General features: G+C 37.4%; 1 protein-coding gene across 17 annotated transcripts in view; it reads right to left on the reverse strand.

The window, feature by feature from the left end:
- Positions 1–15,000, reverse strand: part of LOC135225223 (rho GTPase-activating protein 45-like) — a 617,019-nt gene that overhangs the window by 238,822 nt on the left and 363,197 nt on the right. The gene's annotated exons all lie outside the window — the stretch shown is intronic.

Below are 15,000 nucleotides of genomic sequence, written 5' to 3' on the forward strand. Positions count from 1 at the left end.
AGAAATAAATATATTTTTTTGCTATCCAGTAAGAATTCAACAACGAACAGTTATTTCTGATGGCTCAACTTTACCAAGTAAAAACGAAATAACATTTAACCACGATGAAAGATTACAATTCCTACTAGATTTTATTTTTTAGCGACTTAGTATACCAAGTTTTAGGACAAAACGTTCTTCGGTCTCGCCGTCATCACGGGCAATGATTCTGTGGTCAGCTGAGTGTCTTTGATTACGAAACGATTGTCTAAAATATGAGCGAGATGCAAATTTTCAAGCACTTCGTTGCAATGTCTGCTTCAACAATTACAATATTTTGAAGTCTTTGAATCTGGTGTTGATTTAATTAATGATCTGATACCTTCGATATTTTAAACGAGTCCAATGTTAGCTGTGAGTGCTATTTACAGATAATGCAACGAGGTCATCAAGTGGGGTTATAATTCATGCGCGTTTTCTTCTATTAAATCAATTTGAGTGTTAATGCTTTTTTTGGTAGACAAGCAACTCTTCCTTGCATTAAATTGTCTTACTGAAGTTGGCATTCCTTAGTATTTTCTAACCGTATAAGACTAACGGGTATGATTGTTGCCGATGGTTTCCGTTTGCTAACCAATTTCCCCAGCCTGTTCTGGGAAATCTTTTCGCCTACGGAAATCGTATAAAACGACGGGTCGTAACTTTTGGCCACAAGACTAAGTGAAGCCATAAACTGCGAAACTGAATCTCGACTTTCCTCTCTCTGGCTGAAAGATGCGTCGTTAAACCTGAGAAATCTGGCAAGCAAATATCTCCCCTCTATTTTTAACGCCTTCAAAATAAAAGACTGTAATTCTGGATCAAGTGGCTGATTTTATCCTGCATGTTATAGAGCAAGTGTTACCAAGGACGCATCTCTCTCTCTCTCTCTCTCTCTCTCACACACACACACACACACTCACACACACACACACACACACACACACACACACACACACACATATATATATATATATATATATATATATATATATATATATATATATATATATATATATATATATGAGACATATCCATATCACATTACCGTGATTCATATACATAAACATCGAGCTACAAATGTCCTTTAATATCTAATTCGCTCTAACTCGGAATTATTACATTTTCATATATGTAGAGTTCGAAGGTTCGCGCCCGTGAGCCGACAAATTTCTTATCGACTAAAAAATTCACCTTCGGTTAACATATATGAAAATATATTAATTCCGAGGTAGAGCGAATTAGATATTACAGGACATTTGTGGCTCGATGTATTATATGTATGTATATGTATATGTATATGATATTATATTATATATATATTTATATATATATATATATTTAATATATATATATATATATATATATATATATATATATATATATATAGTATATATAAAAACCGTTCAAGTTTTTAGTTTTGTGTTTAAACGGTTTTCTTCAAATCAGAAATGGTGCCTTTATCCCATCAATTTCAAAGTCTGCTAAATGGCAAACTGGTAGTTCTCGTATACAAGGTAGAATTTTAATACCTTATCAAACAGTACCATTACTTTGTAGAATACAAAAGGTGACTAATACCTTTTCTGAAAGTCTGAAAAAGTCCATCATTTTCAAATTACAACTGAAAGTGAATCAGAGAGTTTAAGAGTACAAACACTCTTACAGCACACTGGGCATCAAAACTATTGTAGGCAAAACAAAGAATAAGAAGACAGCAAATATCTTACGTTGTTCTGGTAGAGAAGCAGTTTATGAAGTTACAATGAATTAGGGCATATGTAGGAAAACCAATTATTCTGCATAAACACCTTCTCTAATTACATCAGTTATATCACCTACAATTTTCACCTCCCAAAGAAAGAACTACGATGCCTACAACCAACCAAGAGGTCCTCCTAGGTCACCACTTACGAAGACAACCTCTAATAACCTTCGGAACCCGGAGATCCCTCCATCCCCAACCAAAATGGGGCTACTACGAGATATGCATACAATCAGAGGTATTCCTCAGCCTCAATTTTAGATTAAATAAATTCTAGCCCTAAGAATACCCAATAATCCATTCCTAGCCAACCAAATGAAAACTGCAAAGTATCAGCCAATCAACAGTATTCTAAGAGTTGGTCATCCCAGGAGCGACTACAGTTGCGGGTCATTTCTACTTGGTATAGAATAGCTCCAGAGAGAGTCTCTCTCTCTCTCTCTCTCTCTCTCTCTCTCTCTCTCTCTCTCTCTCTCTCTCTCAAAAGGTGGCTCTTCGGAGCCTAAAGTCTTTCTCTGGCCCAACTCATCTACCAGCAAGACACTCACTAACACCCGAAGAACCAAATCACATAACGAAACAAACTCTTCTAACCTTGGCAACCCCAAAGGCCCTTCCTTCTGCAAAAAAAAAAATGAAAAATAAATAAAAAAAAAATTGGGGGAAGGTGCAGGAGTGGGCTAAGAAGCCTACAACCCATCAAGAGCCTCATCCCAAACAAGACGCCCACCAGCCGTGGGTCAACGCGACCGAACGGGGATTTCGGTGCCAACATAAACAATTCGACGATTCTTTAAACATCGGGAGGGAAAAGTCGGGTGCTGAAAATAACGCCGTTTCGTACCTTCATGGACTCATAAAATCAAGCCTTAAGCATTTCATTTTGGTAATAAACTTAGAACATAACCATACATGGCCAGTTTTGATGTAACTGAGAAATGGGAGAAAATATGATTTCTTTTCAAGTATTCTTACTCTGACTATACACATATACTGCACATCTGTGAGCGTTGGCACGTTTATGTGCCCATGCAAGTGTAAATAAACACGCTGGCATTCTGATACACAAATATGCACGCAGACACAAGAAAACATAAACACTAAAACAAATGCCAACACAGAAAGAGAGAGAGAGAGAGAGAGAGAGAGAGAGAGAGAGAGAGAGAGAGAGAGAGAAGAGAGAGATGCAGAGGGGAGAGTTGACAATTTGCAATACACTCACACACATATTTGAGGAAAAATGTGTAAATTATTCATATCATTACCTCTGGGCAATCGGAGAACTGACTTCGAAAATGACGTAGATATACAGAAACTGAAGTAAATATACAAAATGTTTGCATTCAATATCAGATTTCTTGAGCCAAAATGATCTCACGGAAGAACCGGCAGAGCAACAATCATCAGTTAATAAAGAAAATTATATTTAGCTTAGCAAAAATGATCCTGCCGAGTAAAATTTATCAATTATGAGTACAATTATCACTATTTTATAAACTAACATTGTATTTCAAGAATGAAAATAACCTATTTCCTAAAGTCACTTAGAACTGGATAGTTGTAGAATGTTTAACTCTTTGCAAACAACTATCCTTGACTTGGCAAATATCACCAAACTTTAAAAAAAAATTGTCACGAACTTCAGTCTACAATTTCAGCATAATTATTACCGAACTGGTAAAGAATCATTACTTACTGGCAAGCAGAAAATATTACGGACAAGCAGAAATTTTCATTGAATTATTGACATACCTACCACGACTTGGCGCAACCATCACTTGAGTTTTAGCCAAATATATCACTGAATTCTATCAAAAAAGCAATAAACTATAAGCAAAACACACCGTTTACACTATACTGTGCTCTTAGTTGTGATGGAAATTGTTATAATTCGACTCTTAGTTGTGATGGAAATTGTTATAATTCGACTCTTAGTTGTGATGGGAATTGTTATAATTCGACTCTTAGTTGTGATGGGAATTATTATAATTCGAGTATCAGCAATGATTATGAACCAAGTAAAAAGCGACATAAAACATAGTTTCGCTCATAATAGAAATACCATCATTTCACAAAAACAATTCTCAGGGCAGACGAATATAAAATTGCAAACTCACAATGTTTTAAAGGAGAGCAACTGCTACAAAGAAAATAAAAGGAAATGACATTAACTTTTTGCAAATATTAAACCTTGTTTTGGAAGACGACTTGTCTTGAACGAGAAGTTAGAATTTGGGAGAAAACAAATAATAAACCATATACTTAGAAATAAATAATACACACACACACACACACACACACACACATATATATATATATATATATATATATATATATATATATATATATATATATATATATATATATATATAATATATTATATATAATCACCTAATTGTCTGATAGAATACATCAAATTTCAACAAATTAAATTTGGACAACACAACAACAACAGGAAAACTAGGGAGCGTGTCCAGTAAATTAAGTTATTAGGCTTCTCCTGAAAACAATAAATAGACCCCATCCATTAACATGATTTAACCGAAGTATAGGAGCGGTTTTCAGACGTAGCAGATGCTCGCTTCTGGCAGTGAATCTCAATATACGACCTACGGTAAAGTTTCATCAAAGATCCCGAAATCATGCAAATGATGAGCAAATACTGCAATCATCAAACATCCGACTTGACTTATAAAAGAATGAGATCCAACAATTCTAATAAAGAAAAAGATATCGATTAAAAATGAAACACAAACATCAATGGTGACCACCATTGTACCCCATATCAGGATCTTTATTACAGAAATGAGAAATGGAATACGTCTAAACAGTACATATACAGAATTTCAAACCTAAAATAACAAAATGAATAAATGAAAATCACATTTTCTAACTGTCTGCCCAGGAACTTCAACTGTCCCCAAAACTCGAAAAGAATCACACCAAGAGCCTACAGAAGGTTCTCAACATTTCCATCATATATATTTTTCACGTCACTAAAAATAATCTAGTGGAAATGTTTCAACTACAACGTCTCCACAGCTTTTGGATGCATTAAACGCTCCAAGTTGTTCATCTTCATACGCAGGTATCGGGGAAAAAAATGTCTGTATTCCCTAATCATCGTCCTATGCTCAAACAAAGACAATCATAATTCATTTGCATTGACTGATTGTCAAGAAAACTATCCCTGCTAAGAATGCAACTAATACAAGGATGCCCAACTCTACGCTTCATAAAAGAGAAGCTGAACTCGCCCACACCGAGGCCACTGTGAGGGGAATAGCAAATTCTGATCCTTTCCCGCAACACGAAAATCAACTGAGCTCAACCCTTGACGTTTTGGCTCGACAAACTGACATTTCAATTATTCGCAGTAACGACCCAGCTACGCCGTTCTTGGAATCTGGGTAAGGTCCACATTTCTGGAGGTTTCGGAACACGCTTGCACACATTACTATTTAAAAAAAAAAAAAGCGGCTTTAACCATCAAAAGATGAAATAATTCGATGTAATTCAGAATGTCCCGCTCTAAAAATAATACGTTAATTTCCCCTGTATCAGTCATGTCTCAAATGAACTGTTACTGTCAATGACACAAAGTTACAACATTTCTTGCTTTAAACTATCAAAGTACAAACAATTGATAAATATTTTACATATCAATAAAAAATGAAGACGTACTGTAAATTAGCTAATAATATTGCTTTTTGTAATTGAATAACAATAAAGAATATGATTTTCAAGTCCTTAAATTCTCATCTTTGAGACAATATACTCTTGTACGAATGGCCTCACTGCACATACATTGCTTTACAATATTTCACAAACTTAGGCCGGGCGTTTCTTATGAATGAATATAATTCAATGCATTTTTGAGAGAGGCGGGGCGAGGGGATCTTATGAATGGTATCACCCCAGACAAGTGAGGATTATATGTTTTTAATGGTATAGTACATTTTGACGGAGTAATGAACACTCATCTTTGGAATCTCTCTCTCTCTCTCTCTCTCTCTCTCACCAGATGCGACCCATAACAGTCAACTAACAACCCCAATACAATGTCTGGTTCAACAGAACTCTTTAGGGAATGCGTTCTCTTCTCCTTCCCGTCCGGTTCGGGAATCGAAAGCTTGTCCCTCAGTTGGAGAGAGAGAGAGAGAGAGAGAGAGAGAGAGAGAGAGAGAGAGAGAGAGAGAGAGAAGGTGCAAACCGTTCCTGATATCGATTCCTTACAAGGAAACGTTCAGACTTTAAAAAACTAGAACGTACTCAGAGCGTATATCACCGCCAACGCCGAAGAAATTTATTGCACATCAGAGCCAGTTGGATGCTCGGATCCGCAACGAATCTTGCAAGTTCAGCGAGTTTTATGCGACACACGAACTACATTTTTCCTCAAGTTCTTAGTTCCTCGCTGGACGAGTGGTTTTCGCGCTCGGCTGGCAATCCGGTGGTCCGAGGTTCGATTCCCGGCTCTGCCAACGCGGAATCAGAGGAATTTATTTCTGGTGATAAAAATTCATTTCTCGATCCCACAATAAGCTGTAGGTCCCGTTGCTAGGTGAACAAGTGGTTCCTAGCCCCGTAAATATATCTAATCCTTCGGGCCAGCCCTAGGAGAGCTGTTAATCAGCTCAGTGGTCTGGTAAAACTGAGATGTACTTAACTTTTCCTCAAGATCTTGGTACTTGTTTTTCAGAAATTAGCTAAAGAAAGCTATCCCTCCTCGAGTGATCACTTGAACGACATATACGATTCGCGTACGAATCCATCTCAAATTATTGCCCCCTCTTTCTTGGCAAAAGTCCACTCGTGTACCTACTATGTTTGTTTGTTTGTTTGGTGTTTTTACGTTGCATGGAACCAGTGGTTATTCAGCAACGGGGCCAACGGCTTTACGTGACTTCCGAACCACGTCGAGAGTGAACTGCTATCACCAAAAATACACATCTCTAACACCTCAATGGAAAGCCCGAGAATCGGTGGCAGGTCAAGACCATACCGATCACGCCTCTGAGGCGCTGTGTACCTACTGTACACAAATGCGGAGGGAGAGGAAAGTTGTGAGTAATTATCTGTATATTATACATTTTTTCCCTTTGCACTTGCAGAATCTTCATCCAGCTGCCAATTATTTTAAAAATCTGGACAAAACCAATGTTGGTTGGTCGACATTAAAGAAAGAATTGTTTCATATGGTATTAGCTTTATACGATATACCCACCATAATCCTCATGTATACCTAAGAGAGATTCCGTAATAGAATAAGATTATGACGACGTGAGGTTTGGAATCAGGTCTACGTTACGTTGTACATCAACGGGGTGAATTACGACGGGTCTCGTGATTCTAATTCTCTGGAGCATTCAAGGTGAGTTCATTGTCATTTGACCATTTTTCCTAATGTTACTTTACGATGACACATTATGCTTTTTTTTATATGATAGAGGTTGTTGTAGTCTTACCTTATTTATTCTATAATTTTCGTTTTACTTCTGATTATTACTCAGACAGGCGAGTATCTTTGTCAAAAACACTGACGACTTCCAGAAAGTGTAAACAAATTAGATGAACAAAAAGAATAATCAATAAAAACTTGAAAGGAATATTTGAATAATTGAGAGAATAATTTGAACAGAGAAAATGTTTCTCTCTCTCCTGCCGATTGGATTTCGGAGAATTTATTCAAAGCTGAGTACAGTTACCTCTTCAAGATAACTAACTCTAAATCGTATTTCCCTAACATCTAATGATTTTCAGAGAGAGAGAGAGAGAGAGAGAGAGAGAGAGAGAGAGAGAGAGGCCAAGAAAATAACCCTCTAATGTTTCAGTGTCATTTATACAGGCATGCTATTTCCTGTCTGTGCGCCACCGGCCAAAAATGACTAGAAGCTTTCCAATAAGTTTCGTTCATCAGCAAAGGAATAATTCTTCCCAAGTGTACAAAGGACGTCAATTTCCTTATAGAATGATATCACCAATCACGCCAACAATTTAATCTAAAATATGAAAAAACAATATTAATAAAATCGTATCAAAAGTGTTGAATTAATAAAATCGTATCAAAAGCGTTGAAAGACGATTAAAAGTCAAATGAAGGAAGAAAGCATTTTAGAACAGTAAAGCTATGTATTTTTTCTCTACTGATGATAAAACTAAATAATACCTACTACATAATACCAATACTTTCCATCAGAAATAAAAGCGACAACACAGAAAATAAGCGCCGTTTTATAAATTTTCCCAGTGACGTCATGCACGTGAAAGAGCGCCATTAAGGAAGGCGCTACTTCGGTGTGAAATGCTGTGGATACAAGATCGTTAGTCGCTTGCCTAGTTGTCCAGAAATACAGTCAGGAATTCTAACGACCGTTCTCTGTCTCTGGGAGTTCCTCTCTCTCTCTCTCTCTCTCTCTCTCTCTCTCTCTCTCTCTCTCTCTCTCTCTCTCTCTCTCAAAGGATTTCTTTATAACCATTCTAGCACCAAAAACAGATAAAGAAAAATCTAATAAAGATGTATTTAAAGACAAAGATTTTGGTATAATCACTGCTGCATAACAGATCTGAATAATGTGGGGGTTGTTTCTGCTGTCCAAAATTCTTTAAGCACAAACTTTAAGTTTTCATACGTTTTATTTTAAGTTTTCATAACTTACATAGGCGAATGTTGGAAAGGAAGTAGTTGTCTTCCAAGCCATCTACTGTCTATCAATTGAACATGCCTAGGCATCAGCACTTGATTTAGTTCATTAAGTGGAAAAATAAGCACAGGAAAAAGCAAAGAAAGCACATTTATGTTTCTATGTACTAGAAACAATGAGGCGTTTTCGCGTATGTGACATTTTTTATCTCTGTCCGACTCGAAATAAAGTACTGCTGTTATACAATGGGCTGTCGTATATAATACTAAACGTATGTAAAGTTATAGGAGTGAATGTTGTGTTGCCAATGTCTGAGGCATGCATTATACCAAATGACATCTAGTTCAAAATGTTTTGTGTTGAAATATTTTCTTTACCATTTGTACAGCAGTTGATCAGCCATTGATTCCGAAGGGTAAGATTATGTTTGTTAAGGTATTATTTGGCATTGTGACATTCCGATAAATTCGTGTAATGGGATTTTAATTCTGGAACACTTGACTTTTTTTAATTTATCTGTAACTTCTACCTACATTTGTTACTTTGCATTTCATTACACAAGTAGCGTTATTTTTCAGAGTAAAAGCACGTTCGTTGCTACACTTGAATCTAAAACCAAGGAAATAGAAAATTTCATAAAAAAAAATCATTAAACCATAGACAAGGGTGAATATAAGAATACATGATAGCAAGCCATATGTAACCTATAAGTGTTTCAATGGAAAAAGAAAAGATGCCACGTAATACAGTGCTTCGAATGCAAGAAATGTTATGCGGGACAAATGTACTAATAACAGACTGCCTTATTAATGGAGACATCAAGAAGAAGAAGTAGAAGAAGAGGAAGAAGAGGAGGAGCAGACAGCTTCCAGGAAAAGGAAAGATGAAACAAGAACAAAAAATGTAGCTATGAAACAGAGAACTGTCATTTAAACATTCCATCACCAAAGACGAATATAAGAATACATGATAGCAAGCCATATGTAACCTATAAGTGTTTCAATGGAAAAAGAAAAGATGCCACGTAATACAGTGCTTCGAATGCAAGAAATGTTATGCGGGACAAATGTACTAATAACAGACTGCCTTATTAATGGAGACATCAAGAAGAAGAAGTAGAAGAAGAGGAAGAAGAGGAGGAGCAGACAGCTTCCAGGAAAAGGAAAGATGAAACAAGAACAAAAAATGTAGCTATGAAACAGAGAACTGTCATTTAAACATTCCATCACCAAAGACGAAAACTAATATCGTGTACATAATATGACAAAAAAATCTGATAGATTGAAGCAGAAACAAGCCACAGAAAACAAATGTCTATAGAAGCAAAAACCAACCAATGGACTCAAGAGGCAACAAAAATTGAAATTGATGGAAAACAGATTAATAAATTAGATGTATCCCGAACAGAAAAAAAATTAAATGTGTATAAACAAACAATTAGATACAAAGCTAATTCACACTTGTCAAAAAATTATTAAAAAATGAAGTGCGTTATTTAAAGAAACTATTAACTGAAAATATCAAATTAGTGGGGTCCGCCAGATGGGCACTATGAGGTCCATCAGGAGGGCCTTCGAAATTAATTTTAATGACGACGATAAAGCGTGGGAAAAGGGCATTAGCCAAATTAATGGATATTGAGCCTTTCATAACGGTGCGACTGAAATTTTATTTCACTAGCAAGTTAAAACTGATCAAGCACTTAGGAATCTTTGAATATCCATTTTGGAGGGCCGGGGGGGGCTTCCCCCTCGCGTATTTCAGTGATCTGAAAGTTTACATACACACAAACAGGCGCATAAATGAAAGGGCAAAATAGTCGACTAATTAAAAAACCTCCTTCTGACACATCGGGTGTGTAGGTTCGAATCCTGCCCTGACATGGACGTCCAAGTTTCTCCATTTGGGTCCAAGACTTGGTAGGGACAACAGCCAGAAAGTATCATGAAATCGAGAAGTTTCGAGGCCAATATTGCTTTTAAAACACACACACACACAATATATATATATATTATATATATATATATATATATATATAATATATATATATATATTATTACATAAATATATGCACACAATACATAACACACCTTACTACAAAAAACAGTAGTTTGGTCTGTCTACCTGTTGTCTGTAATCACTTTTCCCCGGTGCTGAATCCCACGTAAGTGCTTAACAGCTGCCGGTCCAATTTATAAGCATTAGGGGTTAAAGAGGGCTGAAGGAGAGAGGGTCTTTCCCTACTCAGTGACTACCTACCTAACTAACAAGACAAAAGAAGACATTTTCAAATCGTTGCTGAATATGGTAAGATACGGGGTGAAAATTACATCCAGGAAAACTACCGCTCGGTTGGTAGTTTACGGTAAACATTGAATTGTGAATTCTTACGTTCTGACAAGTAGGGACAGGTACAACAACATAGGAAATAAAAAGAAAAAGGAATAAAAAGTTTCAGCGTTAGCTCGAAGAAAAAAAAAACACCGGTGTTAGATAACTGTTACTCTAGAGTACAGTCACATCGTCTGGGGCCGTGGCAACCGGCCTCACCGCCCGGTTACCGTCCTCCCACTAACTATTATATACAAATTTGTATATACGGCAAGCTCTGGAGAGGCAGGTACTCAAGATTAAACTGTACTATTACTCTCTAACTCGGACGTATTCCAGAACGGCTTAGACACCTAAACCTAACAGCCAGAGACACCATCCTGCAATATCTCCTCGCAAATTACAGATAACCCTTCCTATTCCAGCCAAAGAAAACCATGATTATAATGTGTGGCTTTTGAATCACACGAGAAAACCACTAATTGTGGGATGGTTTACCCGGCAAACAAATTATACTTATTCTTCACTGAAAGGCCCCGTCCACACGGCCGAGCTTTGCTCGACGAACTTTGTTCGATGTGACGTCAGAAGCGGAGAAACTGCGGTAAAGTTCTGACTTTTCCCGCTGTTTCTCCGCTTCTGACGTCATATCGGACAAAGTTCGTCGACCAAAACTCGACCGTGTGGACGGGGCCTTAGTTCATTCCATTCTCCCTGAAAAAGGAAACGTGAGTTTCCGAAAAGCCCAAGAGCTTCGTTATTTCTCAACACATCTAAAGTACTTAAAACTTTATGGACCATTTCATTTCTGAGTGACTGTCCTTTATACGTTCATCACCACCATCAATATCATTATCATCATTGCCACTACTACTACTACTACTACTACTACTACTACAAAGACTACTACAATGACTGCCACTATCAATGTTTTTGTTGCCGTACGTGCAGCGTCAAATCCTACAAACGAACAATAATTACATCATGGTCCAGAGGCTTAAATAACTAATTCACCTTTGGTTCCATCATTATTTTCCAAAAAAAAAAAATCGTTTTAATCTAATCACAAGAGATATTATCGCGTAAAATCAGTTTGATCAATCAGCCCACGTACGTTTGAATTATTATGTCGGACATACTGCACCATCATTATCAATATTATTCTCTTTTTTTATTATATTATTAATGAAGACAGTCGAGTAAAACTTAAAGCTTCGAAACCGCAGAATTCCCATAGGCAAAACAGAGAGAGGAGCCAACAAATCTGTAAGCACATACATATATGAATAAAAACTCGCCATTTACACCGTAATTAGATTTAAGTATATGATAAAACTATTATTTTGTTATCTATGGCGCAGATCATGATGAAAAGCCAAACGCGTCAAGGGTAGTCAAACTACATCTGTGCTCATTACGTTAAAGGTTAAGAATTCCCAGTTACATAAGCATAGTAAATACAAGTATCTTACGACCGTACTTAACTGCATGAATAGAATCGGCGTCGAAGATGACACGTACAATTAAGTACTTTTAACAGTGCAAGGGTTGAGTGCATAACTCTCTCCCACTGAAGCTGAGCGCAGTCATTCTCTCTCTCTCTCTCTCTCTCTCTCTCTCTCTCTCTCTCTCTCTCTCTCTCTCTCTCTGTTACGGCAGCAAAGGACTATTTTCACCGGTTATTAAAAGACCCTCCACAGCCGTTCGGAAATGATTCCGTCCGAAGTCTAAAGGGAGCCTCCCCCCAAAACAACGAGACGTCGAAAAGTGGAGGAGGGAGCCACAGGCAACAGCCGAACCTATTTTTGGCGGCGAAACACAAAGCATGGAGTCGACTTTGAGTCTCAGTTTCGTTGACTACCCGTGCTGCAGAGAGAGAGAGAGAGAGGAGAGAGAGAGAGAGAGAGAGAGAGAGAGAGCATTTGTGTTGACTCCTAAGAGGACAGAATAAGAAGAGATGCCTTTTGCGCTTTGTTATTTCGAAAGTGAGAGAGAAATTCCAATATCTGTTTCTCACGAGAGAGAGAGAGAGAGAGAGAGAGAGAGAGAGAGAGAGTATCTTTTGTACCTATACGATCTTAATACAAAGAAAGTAGGAAGACAGAAATCGAGAGGTCTCTTTTTCGTGAATATGAGACATCCAATATGATTAATTCCTTCCAAGCTAAACATCGATAAATTCGTAGATATTCCTTTCTACGATTCTTTCGTTCCTATTCGTCTGCGTATCTTTAGTCCATCGTGATTCAGTGGAGGACTTTAAAGGCCTCCAGAGAGAGAGGCTTTATCGACGCACAACCATAAAATCAAATATCTGTAGTCATTCGCCCAGAAGCGCCTGCATCACAACTCTTCGACTCGATGAATACGAAAAGCTGAGAGGAATCGGAACTTTTATATCTCCTAGCATCTTCCCGAGAGAGAGAGAGAGAGAGAGAGAGAGAGAGAGAGAGAGAGAGAGAGAGAGAGAGAGAGAGATGAAAAGCGGAAGCCGGTTACAACATCATGACCCAAAACAGTGACAGCATCGCCCTCCACATACAGCAGAATAAAGGAAACAGAAAGTAATACAGCTATAGAAATAGTTGCCTAACTTCTCGACTTTCAAGACGGTCCAACTCATAAGTGTAAGAGAGAGTTACTAAATGAGCCCTGGTTATCTTACATGGTTCATCTGCTACATTGAGGGAGGCGATCTATTCAACTTGCTGAATAGCCACTGCGGTGAAGTTTAGAACTGAAAGAGCGAATTACCCCCTGCCATCACTTTCTACAAGAAATTATCTGCAAAGAGATGTTCAGTTGACAGAGCAAGTACAGTTCTAGTGGAAAGACAACGTCATCTAATAGTCAACGAAAGCCCTCACGATGTAACCTGTTTCAAATAAAGCATTTCTTCAGTTAAATAAATCCCATGACGGAACTGGGAGGAGGTTATGGCATGCATTCACCCGTATGTTCCTCTGTACATCTGTCCACGAGGTACCTCTAAACGTCATTCATGGATCCTAATTAGATTTCGGGGAGGGTGCATCACCAACCAAGGGAGTCATGAATAGAGGTTGAGATGATCCAAAACCGGATATGAGGCCAGGATTTTATTTCTCCTTTCTTTCAGATTTTTATCAATCATTTCGGGAACTTATCTCTAACTTTACGCGTAACGAATTTTTCATTTTCACCGAATCGCTAGAATCGCGAAGCTTTGCCCAGATACATAATGCTTCCATCATAACGCCCGTTCGGGATTAGAGACCTTAAGAAAGGGAACAATTCTCTGGCGAAGAGAAAATCAAGTTAATCAACTCAATCACTTCATTTTTTTACGTTCATTTCGTTCTCATTCGCATTCATAAATGAAGGTCTTTGTTAGTGGAAGCTTTTTCCACACCAGATATCAACGAGATGACCGATCATCTCTCCATCTACATCAATACAATTAACTTCATCTCTATTTTACACTTATCTTATTCTACTTTCTCAGTGTCATTCCTCATATTGGACATGCTGGTTTCTAAACAGATGACAACATTTTCCCCCTGAAAGTCTATGTGCAAAGATAACAATAATAAAATAGTTCCCATAATACTATTTCAATGGAAAGCAAAGGAGAAATTCTAGCCAGGCACGACCGTAATATAAAATGTCTTCCTGCAATTCACACAGAACCGGAAAATATTGGAGGGGATTTTCGAGGCACCGGGAATTCGAAAGCAAATCGCATACAATGACGCCCAACACAACAGACTTCTCCCGGCCAAGAGATAGAAATTCAAATTCGCATGCATGGCTGGACTGCCATTGCAGGTGCATAATGGCACATAGCAATTACCTATGCCACAATCCTCCCTTTGTATTTTACCTATCGTTGCATGCAATCACGACTTGTGCCCTGAATGCAAAGCAAGCCTTGGAATACATTTTGCAAGAGGCAGCCGTCCGTCGTAATGTTATTTACGGGCAGATATCTGAATATGCTCACATGAAAACATACGAATACATACAAGAGCATTCACACATTTGTGAATATACGCGAACTCATATATATATATATATATATATATATATATATATATATATATATATATATATATATATATATATATATATATATATAGAGAGAGAGAGAGAGAGAGAGAGAGAGAGAGAGAGAGAGAGAGAGAATATATATATATATATATATATATATGTATATATATGAGCTACAAATGTCCTGTAATATCTAATTCGCTCTACCTCGGA

Source organism: Macrobrachium nipponense, chromosome 13 (assembly GCF_015104395.2).
Source record: "Macrobrachium nipponense isolate FS-2020 chromosome 13, ASM1510439v2, whole genome shotgun sequence".
In the NCBI taxonomy this organism is placed as follows: domain Eukaryota; kingdom Metazoa; phylum Arthropoda; class Malacostraca; order Decapoda; family Palaemonidae; genus Macrobrachium; species Macrobrachium nipponense.